The 22,651-nt window shown below is 47.6% G+C and overlaps 1 protein-coding gene across 1 annotated transcript in view; it reads left to right on the forward strand.

The window, feature by feature from the left end:
* Positions 1-22,651, forward strand: part of LOC147748524 (E3 ubiquitin-protein ligase TRIM39-like) — a 718,477-nt gene that overhangs the window by 125,516 nt on the left and 570,310 nt on the right. The window lies entirely within an intron of this gene.

Genomic DNA, 22,651 nt, shown 5'->3' on the forward strand with positions numbered 1-22,651 from the left:
GCAGATATCTGAATGAATGTCTTAGTCCCTTTGTGAGTGTGCGATTGCATGTGTATGTACGTTTCCTGATAATTGACTCTCTAAATGTGTATGTAATGGGCTGCATGGATTGTCTCCTGGGTGTGTTAGGGAGCATTGGCTTATTTAAGTGTGTGCACAATCACCTCCATTAGTCCCGCGTACATAGCAGTTGTTCCGGTCTGTGAGAGTGAATGTTTAGGTGCTTCTATCACAATCTTCATTGGTGTGTTTTTTTTTAACAACAAATTTTATTGGGTTAATCATCGATAGGGTGAGCAATAGCCCTACAATGACCTGTAGGAGAAAAAGGATTAGCCTCATGCAAATAACCGTATTTCTACCATTTATCAACACCTACCGAACATGCAGGCGAAACAAACAAAATGCAGACAGTTCTCAATCTCCAAACAAGAAAATATGGCACAGTGGCCTCTGTATTCATATACAGACTGAGTAGGAAATCCCAGTCAAGGTGAAGTAGAGAGTAATGAAGAGCAAGGGGCATCACTCGGGGGTCTGCTGCCAGCAAGGGGGGGGGGGGGTTTCTATTCCTCGATGTCGCCCATCTGGTCCAGATTTTCTGATGTTTTGCAGGGCATCCCCGAGCAAGGAACACAGCTATTTCGGCCCCCATAAATCTATCTAATTCGGTCTTCCATTTAGCTAGGGTCGGGAGAGATGTTGATTTCCATAGTTGTGCAATGTCCCTCTTGGCGATTGGTAAGAGCCAGAAACCGTAAATGCTGCTTATACCTATTCCCCCCCCCCCCCCCCCCCCCAAATGTAGTCCGTGCTATGTAAGAGAAAGCGTCGCGGGTCAAGTGGGAGCTCCCACGATAGTACCTCATTCAGGCAGGACCGAATTCTGCGCCAAAAGGGTTGCAACTCTGTGCAGCTCCATACAGTGTGCAAGAATGTGCCCTCACCCTGGTCACATCGCAGACATGTAGGGTACTGGACAACGCCCATTTTGCCAGAGTCTAGTCAGAGTATAATAAGCCCGGTGTAAGTATTTGAACTCTATCAGGCGGTATCGCATGGAAACCGCCGAACCCCTCCGGCTAGCGAGGACTACAGCCCAGTCATCCGTTAAGTCCGGAATGTCGGCCTGCCACGCAAGTCGGGTCTTGTAAAGAGTCGTTGGTGTGTGGGTCATCAGGGTCTGATATATTTGCCTGATCTTGTGGAGGCCAAGGTCACTCATCAGCAGGCAGCCCTCCATGGGGAAATTCTAGGATGGCCTCGAGTGTGCTAATCAAGTGAGTGCGTCGAGATTTGAGGAATTTGTAGAATTGTGTTGTATGGAGGACAAATTCCGCCTGTAGTTGCTGGAAGGATTTCAGTGTAGTACCCGCAGCACATCGCTGAGGGTCGAGATCCCCACAAGGTCCCACCCCCGGAACCCCTTCAGAGCGGCCACCAGGCAGAGATATGTACACTGCCATTGTGGGATTTTCTGGGTGAATTTCCCATTCCAGCCCATCTGTCAGACTTTAGCCTGCCACAGCCCTATCGCAACTTTGCCGGCAGGCGGCATGAAATCTAGGTGCGTGGCACTATATAGAAGATGGAGGGGAGCCCGCTCCATCGCCGCATGCTCTATTGCGTATGCCAGATCTGTGGGGTAGTTACACCACCATTCATTCACCATGAGTATATGGACGCCACATAATGAGTAGATGTCTGCTGCTGCGATTCCCCCCACAGAATGTGGATTGCGCACAGGTGCGGAGAGCGACTTTCACTGCGCCACCGTTCCAAAGGAATTTGTTTTGTATGGTGTCAACTTGTGCGAACCAGGAGCGCGGAATAGGGTACGGGAATTTTTGGAAACGATATAAGGCTGCAGAGGTGTTTTAGTATCTACTTTTCTGCTTGTCTGTGAGTTTGAAGTCTGGATGGCAGGGTGGATGTATAATTGGGCACATGGGTATCTATACCATATAACTCACTGAATCTTCAGAGTACATGTGTTGCCTTTAAAGCATATAGCACCCTTCTCTATGGCCTAGCTAGCAGTTCCATGACCTTTTTAAGAAAATGTACCAGTATGTGACTGTCAGCTTTAAAAGCTTTATAGCTCTCTAAATGTAAACGTACATAGCTGAATGAATGCCTCAGTGCTTGTATTAGCAATTAGTAAGGTATGTTGGAGTCTGTGCAATTGCCTTTCATACTGCTGGATATAGACCTAGTTGTGAGTATGTTAGTGAATGTATAATTGCGTCTGTGGGTCTGTGAGTGGGTGAAGGAAGCTATATCCTTTGGGAATGTGTATGTTAGTTGCACCTGACTACCGCCGAGTGCCTTCTTCTTTCTCCTGATCTCCGCCCCGTTCCGCCACTGCTGTGTGCCGCTTGAGCAGAGGGCGTGTCCTTTCAGGGTCAGGTGGGCTGGTGTGCATTTTTGGCATTTCCGGTTTGGGGCGTTACTTAAACCTATGCACTGGCAAGCGCACAGCGGACGCGCTGAGGTCTGTGATTACTGCAAAAACCACAGTTGATGGACAGAATGCAGAACAATGTCATACATTCACCCCAGTACAGAGATCTGGGCCTAAATCCATCGTTTTTTTGCATTCCACACCACCCCAGTTCAGACATGGCCATATGCAAATCAGTCTGACCCTGTGCCTCATGGGAACAGTCCAGCCCGAACTGCCAAGCCATGCCTTCCCTGGGCCAGAAACAAGCTTCAGAGGACCGGTTTCTGGCATTCCAGCCGTCTTCAGCCCGGCTTGCTTGAATCCAGTGGTGTGGAGTGCATGGGACTCGCGTCTAAGCATATCCATTTCACTCGGGGTGGCAAATGCAAAAACCACAGTTGATGGACAGAATGCAGAACAATGTCATACATTCACCCCAGTACAAAGATATGGGCCTAAATACATGTTCTGCATTCTGTCCATCAACTGTGGTTTTTGCAGAGGTCTGTGATTACAGCTTGCAGCTTTTAGCTTTTTAAAAGTGTGTTTTTCTATTTGTGATTTTATTTAATTCTTTTAGTCCCTGTTGAGTGATATTTCTCCTCCTCTGGTTACACTTCGAGGGGGGTTGGGGGTCCGTTTTTTGGGGCATTTTATTGGGTTGTGTGCTCTATACTCCATACTACTTATGCTCTGTGCTTACCTGACTACCGCCGAGTGCCTTCCACTTTTTCCTGATCTCCACCCCGGCTGTGTGCCACTTGAGCGGAGGGCGTGTCTTTTCATGGTCAGCTGGGCCGGTGTGCATTCTTGGCATTTCCACTTTGGGGCGTTACTCAAACATATGCACTGGCGAGCGCGCAGCCGACACGTGCCGCTGGCGTGCCTAGGGCACGCCCGTCTGCACTCGTCCGTGCCTGTTCGTCGCCAGACATGCTGCTGGTCCTCACAGAGGTACGGTCACCTACTCCGTCTTAGATCTCGTCCGTATTCAGAGGGGTATGCGTCTCTGCCGTCATCCTCCTTGTACTATACTGGAGGGCTCTTTCTGCTGTTTGCACTGTGGATTCAACTCTTGGGTGTCCCCTGCCTCTGCCCCCGTAGTCCTTGCTCCCAGCTCTAGCCCCAAAATAAAATTGCTTAGTTTAAATTGTTGCTCCCTAGTGAAACCTCATGCTGATGTTTATAACCTGTTACTGGATGAAGCCCCTGATGCCCTCATGGCTGTCTGGCGATAATGTGGCAGAACCTGGCCTGGCGCTCCCTCCAAGTTTTAGTATTTGGATGCTTAATACAGGGTCCAGAGGGGGTGGCAGTTATTTTTTAATCCTCTCATATGTGTACCTTTGTGAGGGAGCCTCTTGCTGGTTGCAAAGCTGCCTACTTTAGGATTTCCTTTAATGCTAATTATACTCTGTCTGGCTTACTGATCTATCATCCACCTGGTCCCTCCAAAGAGTTTAGAACGGCCCTTTGATTGACGCTGTAGGGCCTCTTGCTATGAGAGCAGCTAATTTTAGTATCCTTGGGGATCTGAATTTGCATTTGGATAATCCTCATGACGCCGACTTGGGTAATTTTCTGGCCGATCTCTGGGCCTGCCAAATTCTCCAGCTGGTGCAAGGGCCCACGCACTCTGCTGGTCATTTGTTGGACCCTGTTTTTACCAATCTTGTTCTTCTGACTGAAGGTGCGGCATAATTGTAGCGTTTCCGCCCCATCTCCCTTCTGCCCTGGGTTTCTAAACTCTCTGAGGTCTATGTCAATTCCATCTTGACTGGGTATCTGGAGGAAAAGAACATACTGGACCCCTCTCAGAAGGGTTTCGGGGCTGGCCACAACACGGAATCTGCTCTTCTCGCTGTTACCGTGCATCTGAGATGGGCCTTAAATGAGGGCCGGATGTTGGCACTGATTCTGCTTGATCTCAGTGCCGTGTTCGATGCGGTCTCCCATCAGATCCTGCTGAGGTGTTTGGAGGAGGTGGGCATAACGGGCTCCGCCCTGGATTGGTTTGCTTCTTTTCTCTCTAGAAGGACATTCCAGGTTGCCGCTCCTCCCTTTACCTCTAGAGCTATTGCCATCAAGCATGGTGTACGTCAGAGCTCGGCTCTGAGCCCTACCCTTTTCAATTTGTACGTCCAACTCCTGACGAGCGTGGCTAAGAACAGAGTGCTTACAATAGTGTTTTATGCAGACATCACTCAGTTGGTGGTCACACTCTCCGAAGACATTACCTTGGACGCTTGTAAGTTTCGCAGCGATCTTGAGGCCATTTAGGAGTGGATGACTGAAAACTGTATCCAGCTGAACGCCAGCAAGTCTGAAGTACTACAGGTGGGGAGGGATGGAGAGCTGTAGAGTGAGCACTGGTGGCCTGCCACAATGGGGTCCCCACCTGTTCCCAAACAGGCTGTAAAAACCTATGGTTCTGGATAGACTCCGCCCTCTGCTTTCGAACCCCAACCAAGAAGGTGGCAGGGACTTGTTTTGGGCTATTGCGAGGGCTTAAGCCCCTGTTGTGTTTTTTTGATTCCCCTATCAGGCAGATTATCACCCAGGCCTTGATTCGGTCAAGAATGGATTTTTGCCAGTTCCCTCTATTTGGGGGGTCAACCAGTCTGAGATTGTCAGACTACAAAGGGTTAAAAATGCAGCGGCTTGAGCTCTCCTTGGTCTGCAGAGGAAGTGTCCTATCTCTATTGCCATCCGCCGCCTTCACTGGCTTCCCGTTGCCAAGCATTCAGAGTTCAAGGCCCTCTGCATTACCTTTAAAATCCTTAATTTTGCTTCTCTCTGTATCTTGACTAATCTTCATACCTTCTATATCCCCTCTCGCCAACTTTGTTCCATGGGACAGAATCTTGTGGCCGTTCCCAGGCTAAGGATGGCTTGTGATGGTGGGCGCTCCTTTTGTCTGTTGGCCTCGATGCTCTGAAATACACTCCCCATCTCCATTCGCAGTATAAAGTCCTACCTGCCTTTTTGGAAAGCAGTGAAAACATACCTTTTCTCTCCGTTATAAAATGTCTCGGTTTGTGACCTGCTTTGCAGTTTTCTGCTCTCCGCGCCGGGACGCCCCTTTGCTGGGGCAGCCGTGCGCTCTATAAAAATCTATAACATAACACAATGGGTGTTAAACGCTATGTAGTGCTTGGCATAAGAGTGTCCACATGCATGACTGTTACTAAAAATCAAATGGACAGCTCTTTTGTAACGAGAAAGGACCATGCTTTGACATACCTACAGGATATCTTGCAGGTAATTTTTATGTACTAAAACATGCATTTAATACTTGACGAACTGATATTATGTGCCAAGTGAAGCTGGCAGTGAGTCCACAGGTGCACTCTGAACTAGTAAGCCTGACAGATATTTAAACACTGCATATTAAACTATACCTAGCAGTCAACTAATACACATGTGACTTAGAAGTTTAAAGAACAGATCTCCCCAGCTAAGCACATACAAGCTTGCCTTGTAATTTACCAACACCTACGCTAAAGAATATCAAATACATAGGGGTCAACTTTTGCAGTTTCATGATTCATATACACCTACAGTGAATGTTTTTCACTTTCAATTCTGAGGATTCTAGTCCCCTTTTAGGGCTACTAATGGTGCCAGAATTCAAAGAAAAACATTCTTTGTGACCAGCACATCATGTATACGCATGTAAAGCTTTCACATCTCCTAATACATTATGTATAACTTTAACCGTTAGTGTGTAGTGTTTTTTGTCTACCATTTAGAGTGGAGTAAAATAGCACAAGTGCTGTATGCAGATCCATACATTACTAACTTCAGAGACCTAGTCTGCACTTGACACAAACTGCGTCTTAGTCCTTTATTAATAAATATATAAACTCACTCACACTACTAGTCATAGATCATCTTGTGTACTTTAACTACTTTTATATAGATTTCAAACTTAACAATCTCACATACACATACCTTTTTTAATCAGTTTTTTTACATGAAATGTAATTCACATACCAGAAGATTTAGTTAATAAAATAGATTTTTTGCTCTTTTTAGCTAGATTCAATATCAGGATTTTTGAAAACTGAGCATAAGAATGGCACACTACTCTCCTACAAAGCAACCATAAATGGCAACCTTTTCAACTTTGCACTGTCTGATACGGCGGAGGGCATCAAAGACAACACTAAAATATGAACGGAATGTTTTTAAGTCCACTTCTGATTGGTTAGTTTGTATTAACCCTTTCACTCACTTTTGGAAAGAAGCTCAAAATGGATGGCTGTTTGTGCAGAATTGTGACTTAATTGCGGTCGTTGCAGCAAATTCGTGAAAACAATTGGGAGTCAAAAAACTGTTTAGCCTCGTATATTTCTTTGAGAGTACACTAAACTTTTTTTAGCAAGCCCTCACTAGGAAATGAAACCCTTGTTAAAGTATGAGACTAAACACCTCAAATGTGTAAACACAGTGCCCTCACTTTAACACCCTCCCAATCAATCAATCAATTCAAACTTTATTCGGTTTTGTGTAATAAAACCATAAAAGCACAGGTTAAAAAAATGATACATGCACTCCACACAAGGACATATCCGATTTAAACATAATATATGCAAATATAAAAAATTGTAGTTAACAACGTTCTACAAAATCATGGATGGTACCTGATGGACCAATCATTCTAGATGATGCAATAGAATCATGCGCAAGGTCAAATTGTTTGTTCTACAGGCAAGTGGAGCAAAATAAAGTGCATCATGCCAGGGGTAATATTGGGGAGCAGGCTTGTTATTCACAGCTCGCCCTAAGCCTAATTGCGGATTTAAAAAAGTTAAGCACATAAAAGACAGTATTTCCAGTCAACATTTGTAAAAAGATAAAAGCAGGCCTTACCTACCTGAAATTGGCCTTTTTCAGAATGGTAATTAAAGATTTTCTGGGGGTATCATAAAATGGGCAAAACATCATAAAATGAACCATGTCCTGTGAAGAGTTTCCATCACAGCCACAGCTTGACTAGATTTGTCCTCTATTCTGGCCCCTGGGCTGGGCAAGGAGGAGGTGAAACAGGTCAAACCGGAACCTAGTCAAAAGAAATTGGTCATATGCGTTTGTGAACCCCAGTAGGTACGGTTACACCATCTGGGTGGTCTTTAACATGATGAAGCGACAAACACTGGGCTTCAGTAACTCCTTCTCTTCCATCACCATGGACTGGTGCTCAAAGAAGGCCATGTTAATAATAGACAGATCTGTCTTATTCATCGCATCCGGATTGAAAAAGAGATCTCCTCTTCCCCCGCTCATAAGGCTCTTTTCAACATAACTGAGCCACGGTACCCTTGATGCATCGTCGTGAACAAGGCAATCTTTCAGGATCACTTTATTTAAAGAGGTCCCATTCTCAACCCAGATTTTTAGCCAGAGACGCAGGGCGAAATGCTATCAGATCGGAGACATAGGACATGCCTAGCTCCTCATGAGCAGTAAAAGAGGGAGTGCCCTGCGGGACGGATAAAAGCAGTCTCAGGAAATTGTTTTCTGCAATTTGAAGATCTATAAAGGAGTACCCCCAACTTTCACTACTGCAGAGGTCCTTTGAGATGCATTTAGCCCTGTAAAGCTTTGAGTGCCCCCACCGGTCTTTTCCCCAATATAAAGGCAAAATAAAAAATGGCTGCAGACTCCCGATTGACTTTTTTTTTTTTTTTTTTTTTTTTTACTGGTGAGCTGGGGCCTCTAATTAATTTTTTCATCTAATAATATCCCCAGATAAGAGCACACATTCAACTTTGGAATCTGGGTATGACCAACCCTAAACGCGTATTGCCTACTGGGCCGGGCCCCTACATGCATGACTTATGACTTTGTTGTTAACCCTCCAGTCCAGGTCCCCCATGAATTGAGCAAAGGAGTTTATAAGCATTTGCAGACCCTGTTCGGTCCTGGCCATTAGAACAGCGTCATCCGTGTATAACAGGACCTGGAGACTGCGCCGTTCTGCCAAAGGAAAGTTGGCCTTGGTTTCCAGAAAGGTTTTTTTTTCCAAATTGTTAATATAAAGATTAAATTAAAAAGGGGCCTAAATACAACCCTAACTGACTCCACCTTTGACAGGAAATGAGCGGGATACATTCAAGCCAGCTAAATATCGCAAGTCTGCCTTAGTGTCTGGTGGAGATCTTGTAAGAAGACTGTCCCGGTCCACTCCCAGGGAAAGCAGGATCTGCCGCAGCTTTCCCCTGTTCTCAGTTAAAGGCAAAGAGAGCCATAAGGCAAGAAAGATGGTAGCAGAACGTGCTACTGTGTACTTATTCAATAACCTTAAACGTTTAAGCATTGATTGATCGTGGAGAGGCCAGGACGGAAACCACATTGGGCATCTGACAGGATATCTTTGTCTAGAGCCCATGAGGATAACCTGACCACCAGGATCCATCCGACCACTTTAACCACAGAATCCAACAGGGAAATAGGCCTAAAGCAATGAGTGCTATCCCTGTTCCCCTTTTAAAAACTTGACCTTGCTGCCGCTTTAATGACCGATGTAAGCAGCGGTACCCATAACTCCACATCATACAGGTCAGGAGGGGTTCCATCAGGTCATGGCCCTAATTGCGTGTCATACCGACAATTGCCCACCTCACTTCTACCTCCGTAACTGACATGGCTATATTTTCCATTCCCCCCCAACTGGCAGTGAAGACTGGCCCGAAGAGCCTTCAAACATACCCTCAAAATGGCTGACCCACTCTTTTTCTGTAATATGTGCGTCCAGGGCATTTGCGATCTCTGCTCCCAGGGAAGGGCTGTTGATAATGCTCCAAAACTTGGCACTACACTTAATAATCGAAGCTTCCATGAGGCTTCTCCTTCAGTGCCTCCTTACTCTTGCTAAGGGCTATCTTATATTCCTTTATTCGTGCTTTAACTAAAGCGCTACCATAGGGGAGGCATGCAATGCTTTCTTGAGCCTCCTAGCAGCAAGCGAGCATTCTGGGTTAAACCATCGTTGTGCCCTTACTTGTTGACTGTTTGGGATGGGGACCGTTAGTAGCTCAGTGACAGAACAAGAGACCGATTCGTAAAGGCGTGGATGATTGTCTTGTCTGGCTGCGGTTCTAAGCCCCGAAAAATGTTAATCTCGTTCGGGTACCTGTCCAAGAGGGTCTCAAGCAAAAAGCCTGGAAAAACCTACGCCCATTTAGGCCTTCTACCTCCATCTATAGGCCATAGTACTCCTCCTCCGTCAGTCTTCTTCAAACCCAGTATAGGCCAGCTAGCTTTAATACAAAGCGGATTATTATCCCTGTGGTTACTAGCTACAATGGAAAAGTCAGAAATTGGGTAAAGTAGTGGAAATTAAAATAAAATCAGTAAAGGAGGATTCTTGGTCTGACCATTTGAAGGTGGGAATTAAGTTCCTCCAGTCTGGGTCCAATTTACCCATAGCTGATTGAAGGTCTAGATCACAAACTAGGGAGTTTTAGTTTGTCCCCTTGTCTGCTATGTTTGAAGTATGCATCAGCTGCACGAGGACAGGGGGAACCCCAAATACCCCCAGGACCCTGCGACCTTGTAACATTGTTTTGCTGGGTGATTTGATTGTCCATCCTTGTACGGATTCTAGTAGAGCGGGAGGAAACATTAAAATTAGTCAAAGTGCCCAATCGTGTAATGTTACAAACCACGGGAAGGAATGATGTGTCATTGTAAAAGTTTAAAAGCAGTAAACCGTTAGGCCCTAGAGTAAATAACAAGGCCTGCAGGCATGGATTGTTAGTAGAAATGTCCAAAATTCCACCTCTTATCTTGAGTGAGACAAAAACTGTGAGGCCCCCCTTGGGACATCCAGCTCTCGAGTGGGTTGCAGGTACGTTAAATGACTTGTACTAGAAAAGAGTAGTTGTCAATGGCCAAGGTCTCCTGCAGGCAAATAATGACATACTTTTGAATAAAATAATGCTAATTCGGATCTATAAACTAAGTATTGTAGAAGATGAGATTACAAAACTTAATGTCCTTAGTATGGCTACTAGGATTGTGTTGGGCCAGCTGATGCATAGTATCTGGTTGTAAGTCTTTGGGATCATAGACACTGGCCCTTCAAGTCAATCTCAATTATCAAGAAGCCCCAGCTGTGCAAATGTGCTAAATAATGGAACAGGTGAAGAAGCCTGGGGCCACTCTTGAATAGCCGGGCTGAAGGGTCTCCTGGTGTACCGGCGTTAAGATATGGGGCGGTGGGTTGGAGGTCTATAAAAATAAATGTAAATGCCAGCATTTGTAAAGCGCACAGCTACCTGACGGAGGTGTCCCGGCGCTGGGGGCTGTCTGGAAGATTAAGCCAGCTATTGCCCATAGTCACATGGTGCTGGGCTAATGTAATGGCAGAGTTCTTGGCTCTATTTAGCAGTGATATAGATCTTAGTCTTGCTCACATCTAGGATAGGTATTCTTAGCCTGTGTTGGCCCTTTTAAGCCCTTTCTTCCAGACCTAGAAGAGGATAGCTGCTTAATATGATGATAGATCCCTTATTCTTGACTCTAACCTGTCTATTGCCTATTGGCTTTGACATGCTTGACACATTGGTATGGTTTTTTGTAGGTATTCTGACAGAGCTAAGGGGTATTTCATCCCTTTCAGGCCTACAGGCCTAGAACTAGAGGGACTCCATCTTGATGGAGCTGAGAGGCTTTTTAGAGTAAAGGTAAAGTTTATAGTTAAAGCTGTTGTTCGCTTGGAGAGAACCGGCTCAGGCTGGCCCTTATCGAAGGAATGTATTTTTCTCCACTCCGAAGACACAACTTCAGGCTGGCCAGCTGGGAACGTGTCCTTGGTACGGGGAGGTACAAGAATTTGGTGGGCGGCAGGTTACTGGTCGTAACTTTCCATGAAAGGACAAGCTTCCATATTAGTGAGCTACAGGAGAGGAGGAGTGGTCAGTTCAGCTTGGAGGTCAGTTCAGCTTGGAGGTCAGTTCAGCTTGGAGGTCAGTTCAGCGTGGTGTTCATTCCAGCCTGGAGCTCAGAACAGCTTGGAGCTCAGAACAGCTTGGAGCTCAGAACAGCTTGGAGCTCAGAACAGCTTGGAGCTCAGAACAGCTGGGAGCTCAGTTCAGCTTGGAGCTCAGGTCAGCTTGGAGAGGGAGAGAGGATGTCTGCTGGAGCTGCAGAATAGAGTGCAGTTCTTGAATGGAGAAAGAAGGCAGACGATTGCTGAAGATGAGGAGAGAGAAAGCAGTGCAGAGAGCATCAAAGAAGGCTGTCAGCTGGAGCAACTGAACCAGAGGCGTGGTGATGTGGTGAAGGAGGGAGAGACCGAGAGAGCCCTAATCCCACCAGAGACAGAGAGAGCCCTAATCCCACCAGAGGCAGAGAGAAATCTTCCTTCTAATAGGTGAGGTAGTCTGAACTAGTACACTTGCATCTTAATCTTGTCTTTATTCCCTAGGCTATTGTATGTCTAATCTTTTCCCTTTCAGCGGTGTGTTAAAGTATCCTGCTACCCCACAAATAAATTGTATGTCTAATCCTTTTCTTTCAGCGGTGTGTTAAAGTTACTGCTAGTTATAGAGACCCCATAGTTTTGTATATGTGTATTTTATTATTGCTACAATAAACATCCCCATTAATTAGTGAATTAGTGTGCATGAGTTTTTTTATGATAAAGCTAGCCTGGCTTCTAGCCAGTTGCCGTTGAGACACTGATGGATCAGAAGGGAGTAGGAGCGCTTAAATCAAGAAATAACTCAATCACATAGTGTGTATCCCCATACAGTGAGGGTAATCTCCTTTCCTGGTAGGTATTACTGTTTGAACAGATGCTACCCCTGATCAGGTAAGTAATAGTGAGGGAGAGAGGAGACCTGCAACTAAGGGACCACGTTAGTACACCCTCCCATAATCCTGTAAACAGCGTCTTCTGTTCCAAAGCATAGGTAACCTTTTTCTCCTAGTCAGATGTTATAGCCAGAACAGATGCTGCCCCTGATCCGGTAAGTCTGAATGACTAGGGAGAACAGGGAGCCCTTGAGCTAGGGAATTGTTGACACTAAGTAATTCGGCCATCCCATAATATTATTGTAGTAGCAGACCCTTAGTGAATAGACAGAGAGCTGAAGGTGTTCATAGGAATGTGGTCGTCGTTGATATACGGCGTTAGTGAGAACGCTGGGGAGGATTACCAGCGTGGAGGGCTGCCGGATTGCGGCCCGTGTGTAAATGAGAGCGTTGGGGGGGATTACCAACGTGGAGATCTGCCGGATTGTAGATCATTTGGAAAAGAGAGCATTGGGTTCTGCAGGCCCGTGTGTAGACACGCCGGATTGTGTGTCATGTCTGCCCTGGGGTAGATCAGTCTGGGTCTGAGTGGCCGCGAGACTAACTGATGTATGAGTGTGGTGTAGGGTATGGATATCCTTAGTAATTAGTGAGTATTCTTAGTATCCCTATAGATTTAGTGGTGTTTCTGATAATATGAGCTTGTATATTGCGAGTTCCCCATCCTCAGGTAGGTACCCAGGTGCCTGGATAGATGGTCCTGAGGAGGGATGTGGTTACGTTCTGGCTGGGTTGGAGGGGCCCCTAGGGGCTGTTCCCATCTAATCAGAAAATCCGGCCGTTACAGCTAACCAGCTGCCGGAGCCAGGGATCGAACCGTGAACCCTGTGGCCCGGAGTCAGGCGCTCTGGCCGCTGCTGCCACACCTCTTCCTGCCCAAGGGTAGGGCTGTAATGGAGGTAACTGGGCCCATGCCATTGAGACGACTGGCGGTATGAAGAATTCTCTCCGCCAAGTTTGGCCGGTTGAAGTTGATGATTACACAGTAACCGCTGCTACTCTTTTTAGATCCACCTATCTATGCCACCCTCCAGACCATGATAATGTTCCTTTCCACTCTAAAATCCAAGGTTGTGTATCTATTAAGCCAATGAAGGACTTTATTTTTTTACTGGTGGAAATCCTTTGTGACACCTGGCTTTAGCACTAGTACATTACCCAGAACCACAACAGATGGTGTTGCTTCTGGCGGAAGATTATTGATAATATTTGGGCCCTGAAGCAGTAAACCCAGTCCACCGGTCATAGGGGTGGAAACTTCCCCGCCTCTAAGCCCTGACCAGAGGGTCAAGTCGCTCTGATGACAGGCTTCCGGCCTGACAGAATCTAGAGGACATGCCCCCACCTGTGTTCCATCCTTGGGGCATAGATGCGGGCCACTGTCTGCAAAGTGGGGGACAGACTGTGGGATGATGCTCCTAGAATGATTTTTTTGCCTTCTGGATCTCCCCTGTTGTAGATGATGAAACAGATGGGCGTTACTAGTCGGTGGGACATGGTGGCTAGACCTGGCTGTGAGGTTGGTGGTCTTAATAAGTTAGGACCAGTTGGAAAATTCCCTCCCGATGAATAGCAGGCGCTGCTTAATTGGTTTTGGTTTAGAGTCCAAACCTTTGACTAGGTAGCCCACATAAGCTTCCAGCATAGCAGCCAACTCTTCTTTTGAGGGGGGTACTGATCCCTAGGTGATGGGAGTCGAAGTGTATACTGCAATTCGTTTTGCCCTAGACCCCTGGGGTGGAGCACATACGCTTGGCCCCATTTCCAGTACCCCCTCGAGACTGTCCCTCCTGGGTGTCTACTCTACTTTCTACTTGTTTGAAGACTGGAGCCCCACAACCTGACATGGGCGCTGGGATTAGTTGTACCCTACCTGACCTCCGTTCAGAAGTCTGGATTTCTTGTCTCCTGATTTCACTCTGGCCTTGATCAAGGTGGTCGAGGGTGGATAGGAGGGGGTCTACCAGGTCCACAAGCTCAGTGGTGCACCGTGAAGGAGCCCGTCCACTTGCGGGTCTAGAGGCATGAGTGTGCAATTGATTCACGTCACCCGCTCAATTTCCTTTTCAAGAACCGCTGCCACTTGCTGTAGAAAACAATCCAAAGTCTTTACAACCAGAGCTGTGTGGATTATGGCAGGTGTCTTGCGTTTCTTTCCCCACGATGCCCAGCTATGTAAAAGCTTCTTGTAATAATGATAGAGCAGCGTGGCACCACTATAAGAACCCCTCAGGTTAGAAGTCCACAGGCAAGAATAACAAAAGTAGTGGATCCCATTGTGTAAAATATTAAAGAGTGTTCTTTATGTCCAGGGGTGGAGCACCGAGGACCTCTTTGATCCTCAGCCCCTCTACCCACCCAAGGCTGTCCAGGGACCATAGTAAGAGAAGTGACACTGGTGCCCCCACAGGGCTTACCTTGTAACCGCAGTAATTATTACTCCCAGTTCCCACTGGGGTCTCTGCAAAATGTGTTCCAGCACCAACAACTGCTCCACTCCCTCTTTTCTGTATAAGTGCGTTATTGCCTTCATGGTGTAAGGGGGCGCTACAATATGAAATGTCCACCTCCGCTGAGGAATAAAACTTGATTAGTCTCCCAACATAGCTGTGCCACTACGGTTAACACAGGTAGTAGCGCTGCTTTGCGCCAAAAGACTGGGTAAGGTACTGCCCTGGGTGTGTTCTCCAAAATTCCCTTAGCATAGTCTCCATAGCAACTCACTCGAACCAGTAGGTCATAAGTTCGCACCACATTAGTTCTAAAATTAGCTGCAGAAGGTGTGGTTTATTGTACAGAATAAAAAGATCTTATCCAAGTCTGTATTAAAATGTATTTGTTCGAGACCCAATCCTAGATCTAGTTACTAATCCTCTGCACACTACATAATTTTATTCACCTAGATGTTCACAGCATCCAATCAAATTGGTTTTTTAATTTCTGTAATTTTTTTATTGTATATAAAAAAAATATATGTTTACATGGAGCATACATGAGTAGTGGAAAGAAAGAGGAGAAAAAGAAAAAAGAAAAAGAAGGCGCCGGGGGGGGGGTACAGCAATATTGTCCTGCAATAGTTCGTTCCTTGCCATGGTGCGTGGGGTCGGATAGTTCGACTAGTCCAAATAAAAAAGAAGTCCGTTTTCCGAGTCTTGCTTGGCGTTGTCTTCTTCCCCCCTTTGCGCTGCCTGGTGGGTATAACGCCCCGGACGATAGAGAGGATAGTGAGGGATAGAGGTAGGAATGGAGATAGGAGAGTGTTCTTCCTCGCAGGTTTCTTTTGTTAGAGTGTGGGTCCCTATAGTGTGTCCCTTGATGTCTGTCTAGTGTCTAGTGTCTGCGCCTAGGGGGGTTTGTGTGATGAAAGGTAGAGGTCTAGGGGCCTCCATATGTTTGATTCCCTGTGTGTTTTCGGTGAGTGTTTCGCTGTAATGTTATCTGCCCCTCTTAGGAAAGTGACCCAGTTGAGCCACGCCTGTGGTGTAGCTTTTGTGGTGTCTTTCCAGTTGCTTAGGATTATTTTGACTGCAGCCGTCAACAGTAGGTCAATGAGGTCACGGTCTTCTGTTGTTGTGATGGACGGGGATGCAAAGCCCAGGACTAGACTTGGGAAATCTATGTGTATGGCTACTCCAGTGATGTCATTGATAAGCTTCCCCGTTCTTTCCCAGAAATCCTTGATCTGAGGACAGCTGAGTAGGAGATGCTCCAAGTCCCCCCTTCCACTGTCACAATTCCAGCATGTATCGCTCTCTCGGATCCCCAGGGTGGATAGGCGGGCCGGTGTCCAGTATGCCTTGTGCACTAACCAGTATTTGGTCTGATTTAGTGAAGCAGTTATCTTTTTCCTAGTGGTCGATCTCCATAATTCTGCCTTTTCGGTCTCGCTTAGTTCCTTCCCTGCTAAAGTCCCCCAAAAGTTTGTGACCTTATCATTGAGTTTGGTGTTTTTGGGGCGTAGGGCTCTGTATAGGTGTGCTATTTGGTGTCCTATTATGTTGAGATTGGCTGCAAGCTGTAAGAGCGAAGGTGTCTGGCTTGTAAGGTTTGCCTTCCTAATTGCTACTTTTATTTTCAGGAAGTTGTACAGTTCTATGTTTTGTAGGTTGTGCGCTCCCTTGAGTGTATCGAAAGTTGTGTTCTCGCCCTGTCTTTGAAGGTCATGGGCCGTGGATATGCCATGTCTGTACAACTCAGGCATGTCTAGAACCTTATCTCTGTATTTTAAAATGGGGTTGTGCCAGAGGGATTCGAATTGGCCTCCCTTGATGCTTGTTGACAGTAGTTTGTCGACGCTCAGAAGAGCTGTCTTTGTGTTCTTGAGGACGGGGTTATCCTTCACTGCTGGGTGTCGTGTGGCTGTCAGGAGGGTTATAGGGTTCATGCCTTTTAGTAGTCCGCGCTCAAATGATAGCCATGCTGGGGTGTATTCCTGTCTTGGGTCTAGCCAGTGTAGTCCCTGTCTAGCTATGCATGCCGTCTGGAATCGCTTGAAATTCGTTATGTTCAGGCCGCCCTGTTCTTTTGATAGCCTTAGCTTGTGTAGGCTTATTCTGGGTTTTTTCCCCCTCCATAGGAAGCTGTTCAGTATCTTGTCAAGTGTCTTGTGGAAGCTCTCTGTGTTAGTCAGTGGGAGCATGGTTAGCATATAGTTGACCATCGGTGTCAGCATCATTTTTATTGCTTCTATCCTCCCCCACCATGTTGTGAACTTGGGGGACCACCCTTCTACTTTGTCCTTGATTTTCTGTATTGTTGCGTGTTCGTTATGTTCCAGTGTCGTTCTTAGGTCTCTCTCGAAGAGGATACCCAGATATTTTATAGGTTTTGGTTGCCATGTTAGTCCTGATGTTCCTAATACTGTTCTTGTTGCGTGGATGTTTAAAGGTTTGCATTCAGATTTGTCTCTGTTGAGTTTGTACCCCGAGACCTGGGCGTAGTTGTCAATGGTGTCAGTCAGTGCTTTTATGGATCTCTCTGGGTCTTCTGTGACTATTAGTACGTCATCCGCGTACGCCGCTAGCTTGAAAGTCTCTCCCCCTATTGGTATCCCTACAATGTCCACATTAGTTCTGATCATCGTGAGGAGCGGTTCTATGGCTAGTAGGAATAGGGCTGGTGACAGGGGGCAACCTTGTCTAGTTCCCCTTCCCAAGTTGAGTATGTTTGATGTGCCTCCGTTGACCACCACCCTTGCTTTGGGGTCCTCATATAGGGCCATCACCATCTTCCTATAGTTTGGACCTAGCCCGAATTTCCCCATACACTGATCTAAGAAGGGCCATGAGACTCTATCAAAGGCTTTCTCAGCGTCTAGGGCTATCATGACTGCTGCGTTGTCGCTACGGGAGGAGTGGTTGATTACGTGGCATAGAAGTCTCGTGTTGTCGTGTGACATACGGTTTTTAAGATAGCCTACTTGCGAGTTGTGTATGAGTTTCGGAAGGTATGCGTTGAGTCTGTTGGCTAGTATTTTTGCGTAGATCTTGCAGTCTACGTTAATGAGGGAGATCGGTCTAAAGTTCTTCGCCTCCGTTGTGTCTTTCCCTTCCTTGGGTATCACTATTATATTTGCCTCAGCCATTGAGGGTGTCATGTGTCCGCTCTGGGCGCATGCTGTGAATACCTCCTTCATTGTGGGTTTGAGTATGTTTAGGTACTGCTTATAGAAGCCAGCTGTGAAACAGTCTGGCCCCGGTGCCTTGTTATCTTTGAGGCTTTGCGTGGCTCTCTCTATCTCATCCCCAGTTATGGTCATTTCCAGGATGTCTCGTTCTTGGTCCGACAGTGTGGGTGTGGTTATGTTCGCTAGTAACTCTTTTCCCCCATCATCATGCAGTGTATCATCTTTGGTGTACAGTCCCTCGTAGAAGTCCCTGAAGACTTCTAGGATGTCTTTGTTCGAGGTCTGGGATATGCCGTGTTTGTCTTTGATGGCTCCTATCGTGTGATGTTTCTGCTTCCCTCTCAGGTAGGATGCTAGGTTTTTGCCCGCTTTGTTTGCGGTACAAAGATTAATAGATTTATATTTATTGATCCAAGTGCCCGCCCTCTCGCTCAGTATTCTGTTCAGTTCATACTTTAATTTAGTCAGGTTTGTGAGTGTGTTCTTGTCCTCTATTCTGGCTATGTGGCTGTTCTCAAGTTTTTTAATTTCTTTCTCTAGGTCTGCAATTCTCTTATTCCTGTCTTTGTTCATCCTGCCCTTGACTGTCATGACTGTTCCCCGGATGGTGGCCTTCAGGGCGTCCCATAGGACTTCCCTGTTTGTGTTTGGTTTGTCGTTCAATAGTAGGTATTCTTTTATCGCCTCCTCTATCTTGGCTTTCGCTGGGGCGTGTTGGAGCAGACTGTCATCGAATCGCCATCTGCGGGTCGGCTCGTCGTTGTGCTTGCCCGATAGTGTTAGGCTTATGTGTGAGTGGTCTGATACAGTTCTGGGTCCTATTTCTGTGTGGTCTATGAGGTGGGTATGTGTTTCTGACAGTAGGATGTAATCTATTCGGCTATATGAGTTGTGTGGGTTGGAGTAGAATGTGTACTCCCTGGCATCTGGGTTGCACATGCGCCATGGGTCTCTTAGTCTTAGTTTGGTGCAGAGATTCTTAAGGATGTGGGGATTGCTTGTTGATTGGCTTGGTCTATATGGATGCTTATCAATTGCTGGGTCCAGGACTTGGTTCATATCTCCTGCAACTATCAGCAGATCTCCTAGCGGTAGTGAATACAGTTGTGCACCCACCCCCTCCCAGAATGATCTGTCATCACTGTTGGGTCCATATATGTTGGCTACATGGAATGTCTCCCCCGCTCTTCTGAGTGTCGTTCTAAGCATTCTCCCTTGCTTGTCTGCTTGAGTCTACAACTTCTATTATGGAGTTTTTGCTTACAATTGTTACTACCCCATTCTTCTTGTTCTGTGCTGGTGAGCCCTGCACCTCACCTATCCAATTGGCCCCTATGCGGCTGATGTCTTCTGCTTGTAATCTCGTTTCTTGGAGCACATATATGTCGCTCTTAAGTTTCCTAAGGTGCTCGAGCACTTTCCTTCTTTTCACCGGGCTATTCATACCCTTGACGTTTAGGGACACTATTCTAATGTCAGACGCTATGCTACTCTGGTTGCTGTTTGTCATTTAAACTGCTCTGTTTTCCGCATTTGCAGTGGCCTTCCTCTGCGTCTTTTTGGTCTCTGAGTTGTGTGTGGGACCATCCCCCTTCTCCTGCGTGTACTGCTCCCCCATGTGAGTGTGTAGAGAAAGATAAAGAAAAAGTATAGAGAAAATAGATGATAGTAAGTAGGCCCATGTATGTGCTCCCGCCTCCCCCCCTCCCTTACTTGCTGAGTGGGAGTGCGACGACAAAGTTCCTTCGCTCCGCGTCTTTCCCTGAGGTAGAGTTAGTTTTCTTCCCTGATGCAGCTTAATTTGGGGAGAAAATGTGATCAAGGGCAGAGCAAGGCACCGTACTCTACCACCGCTTGATTGTCTCGTTCAGATTGTGCCTTGGTTGACCTTGGGTTCGTTGTTCTCGCTGCCGACTGCTAGCTGCTGGGGGACCTTGATCTATAGTCCTGGATCTGCAGTCGGGTTCTTCATTCTGGTTATAGTTCATTTTATTCCGTCATGGGTTTAATGAGGTAGATATGTTTCCTTGTGCATTTTGGTAGTTTTGTTTCTCTTCTTTTTTTTTTTTTTTTTTTTTTTCCCTTTGGCGTATGTAGTGTTCCCTTATTCAGAGTGTGCGTTCTCATCCGGCGAGGCACTTCTTTTCGCCGCTCCTGGGCTTCTGTTATCCTCCATCTCTTCCACTGGAGGGCCTTGCAGGTATCTCCTTAGTTCCTCCGGGCATTCAAAAATCATTGTTTTCCACTTATCTATTACTTTGAATCTGGCAGGGCCGACGAAGCTGAAGGTGGCGCCTCTCCTGCGCAGTGTCTCTCCGAGGGCCAGGAATCCTTTTCTTGACTCTACCGTTGGTTTGGAGTAGTCTTGGGTTAATACAATCTTGCTTCCTTCCCACCTCAGGTTCTGGTTTTTTCTAGCAAAGGCGAAGATGGCGTCTGTTTGGCTTAGTCTAAGCGGGTTGCAAATTATTGCCCTCGGCCCCTTACCTGTTGTTGGCTTCCCTGCTGGTATTCTGTATGCCTTTTGCACCTCGAACCTTCTGTCAAATGTGATGCCGGTTAGTTTGGGGATCATCTCCTCTAGCATTGCTGCGCATGATCCCGCCTTGTCCTCTGTCCCCTCCGGTATTCCCAGGATCCTTACGTTGCCTCTTCTTGCCCTGTCATCCTTCTCCGCTAACTGTTTTTGCATGGCTTTCGTGACTTTCTGCAGATCAGCTATGGCTTTGGTGTTCTCCCTTGTTTCGTCTTCCACTGTGCTTATTCTGCCTTCTGTCACTTCAATTCTTGTATTTGTTTTGTGCAGGTCTGCTCTTATAGCCGCCATCTCAAGCTGCATGTTCTCCACCTTGAGTTTTGTATCTTTCCCCACCTCGATCCCTTCGTTTACTCTCCGTAGGATCGTTTCTAGGGTGGCTGTTTCGCCCTTATTGTTTTTCAGAGGGGATCCCTGGTTGTCTATCTTTGGCTTTTTTTGGTCCCCCACTGCCTTCCCTTCGTTGCCTGCCATTGTTCCAATGCCCCTCCTGGCTAGGATGTTGCCTAGCCGCCCTTCTGCTATGGTTGTCTTGGGTAGGGCTATTGCTTTTGACGCTGGAGCTGGAATACCTTGCGGTCTGTATCTGCTGGGTTCTCGGATGTGCCTCGTTCTGGTTTTTGCCTTGAGTCCTGCCAGCGTGTGTCTTGTCTCACTCGCCTTTTTTTATTATTGCGTTGCTTCGCCCCTTGGTGCGTTGGGTGCCACTGCCCCTGATTTGCCTATGCGTCTTTACGTGGCATGTTGGCCGGGACCTCTGCGTTTCACCTAGGTGCTTGCTCTCCTCTGAGTGGGGAGTGGTGCGCGCTGTTCTTTTAGTGACCACAGGAGGGTGCTGGGAGTTTCAGTTGTGCATATTCCTTTGCTTGCCTCGCTGGACTGGGCTTGCTAGCCAGTCTGGTGTTGACTCAGCCCCTTATGGCTGTTATGATTCTTGTAGGGTTCTTTTCCCAGTACACGTTCCACCTGTTAAGCTTGTTAGCCCTTTTTGCACCTTCCGCTTCCTTGGCACCCTTACCCCACCCTCGTGTGGTTTGACTTTGGCTGTGGCGTTTACTACTCGGCTCTTAATTCTGTTCCTGCACTCGTCTGCTGCTGCCTTGCATCGCTGTGCCCTGTCACCGCTCCTTCCCGGCTTGATTGCACTCTCTCCGTCTGGCTTTGCTCCCCGTGCTCGCGGTGGCGCGGGTCCCCCAGGGGCACCTCGCAGGGGGAGAGCTCAGCTCCCGCCCGGCCGGACTCAGGACGCTCTCCACCCGCTCCGGATCCTTCAGAGAGCAGCGGGGAGCAGAGACGGCAGGCCAGGGGCTGGAGCACTTGCGGTGATCCCTCGGCGAGGTCAGGTCACTTCATCCCGGGCCCGGCGGTGATCGCGCTGATTCTTCGGCTTCCCCCGCCGACTCCGCCCGAGCAGCCAATCGCGTCGCGGCTCTCCAGGCGAGCCTCCAACAGCACCCGGGAGTCAGCCAATGGCAGTGCGGCTCCCGGGCAAGTAAACAGTGACGCTCCGCGACTTCGGCGTTAGTGAGGGGGCTCGGCTCTGGTGTTGGCTCTGGTGTTGGTGTTGCTGGGCACGCGCTGGGCTCGCGCCTTCACCGCTTCACCGCTTGCTCCCGCTTGGGTGTGGGCTCTTTGCTTTCTCCTCCGGTGCCGGTTCCCGTACGCTTCGCAGTCCGTGGGGGAACTTCCGGTAGGGCTGTTCTCACTCTCGCTTGTTCCGGTCCGGACCCCTGTTTCCGCTTCCGCCTTCAGGTTGGCAGAGACTTCCTGTGATGGCGTCCTCGCATGCAGCCACTTCCGGTTCGACGCTCCTTGCGATGGAAGCTCACCTCTTTAGCTTGCTTGGCGGGGGTGCCGAGTCGCCGGATCTCCGGGCAGCCTCTTCTTTTTTTTTTTTTTTTTGCGGTGTGGTTCCACACTGCATGCACCTCGATCACCGGCACAGGAACCCTGCTGCTTCACGGATGGCAGGTACCGGGTGGCGTGTGTCTGGCTGCGTTTCCTTGTGTAGGGCACCACTTGTGATTGTTGAGGGAGTGCGGTGTAGCGCCCGGTGCTTGGTGTCTCTTCTCTGCGTTCACCTCTGCTGTTGTTACAGCCTCAGGGCGCCATCTTGCACTGCTTGTTGCTGTTGCCTTCGGAGGTGTGGGGGCCGTTTCTTCGTGTTGAGGCTTCTCTACCTTCTCGTTCCTTCCACAACTTTTCAGCGCCGATCTTC

This window comes from Lissotriton vulgaris, chromosome 1_1 (genome assembly GCF_964263255.1).
Source record: "Lissotriton vulgaris chromosome 1_1, aLisVul1.2, whole genome shotgun sequence".
Taxonomy (NCBI): Eukaryota; Metazoa; Chordata; class Amphibia; order Caudata; family Salamandridae; genus Lissotriton; species Lissotriton vulgaris.